The sequence below is a fragment of the Chiloscyllium plagiosum genome, chromosome 22 (genome assembly GCF_004010195.1).
Source record: "Chiloscyllium plagiosum isolate BGI_BamShark_2017 chromosome 22, ASM401019v2, whole genome shotgun sequence".
NCBI lineage: Eukaryota > Metazoa > Chordata > Chondrichthyes > Orectolobiformes > Hemiscylliidae > Chiloscyllium > Chiloscyllium plagiosum.
In genome coordinates this window covers 15929732-15931019 of record NC_057731.1, presented here as the reverse complement: position 1 = coordinate 15931019, position 1288 = coordinate 15929732, and positions in this window count along the sequence as shown.

Below are 1288 nucleotides of genomic sequence, written 5' to 3'. Positions count from 1 at the left end.
AAAAAAACACCATCAAAACAGAAAAAAAGGCAGAATAAAAAAGGCCATAACACAGTATCATTGTTAATAAACGACCTACTTTTCTACCAGAACAAGCATATCTACTTTACTTAAACTAAACTACAAACACATTAAATAAATACTAACATAAACTAAATTCAAATAACTTAAATTAAATAATATCTCACCACTTTATTCTATCTCACTCATCCACTGAGGCTCCCATCCCTGGGAGTACCCCCTGCAGTACCCATATTCTTTTTTCCCCAGTCTTCTCCTCCCGGGGTCCCACAGGCACTCATACCAATCCCCACGGCTATACCATGGCCCTAATTAATATTGCTGATAAGTCAGCATCAATATAATTTTAAAAAGAGCCACCAAGTTTTGTAAAACTGTTCCGTTTTTCGGTGTACCATATTTGTGAAGCAGTCTTGGGGAAGGTGCTCCATCACCAGCATACGCCACCCCATAAGACCTGGGGGGTTTTCTGATGTCCACTGCACTAGAATGTTCTTCCCTGCACAGTGGATTAGAATATTACACAATCTATTCCCGTGTTCCCCCAGAGAGGGCAAATTTGGAAACCCCAAAAGAAGAAATACTGGATCTATGTTAATTTTAATCCCTAAAGGATGACCTTTGGCTCCCTTACTATACCATTCCAGTATCTCTAGATCTTACACCAGGACCAGTAACAGTGTGTGAGGAGTGCCTATACTAATTTTACATTTGTGACACCCTGACGATACTCCTCTCTTAAACTTAGCTAGCCTCTCTGGCACCATATGAGCCCTGTGTAAGACCTTCAATTGCATGGCCTGCGCCTGTTACATGCTGAGATTTTCCTTACATTCCCCAAGATGTCTTCCCATACCTCCGATGAAATATCCTCTCCTAACTCTCCATTCCACATCCTACAGAGTCCTTCCATGTCCCCCAGGGCGCGACCTTTCTATAAATGATATAAAGTACTGAGTGCAAGAGCACCCATACACTGGGGTATTCTTTTCTCCACGTCTGATTTGTAACATTAAACCAGGAGCGTGGTCTTCTTCTGTATGTAGTCCCTTATCTGGAAATATTGGAAAAGGTCCCTATTAGACAATCCATATTCAAAGTTTGTGAAAAGATTTGTAGCTCGGGTGCTCGTTGTTGTGGTTCTGTTCGCCGAGCTGGGAATTTGTGTTGCAGACGTTTCGTCCCCTGTCTAGGTGACATCCTCAGTGCTTGGGAGCCTCCTGTGAAGCGCTTCTGTGATGTTTCCTCCGGCATTTATAGTGGTTTG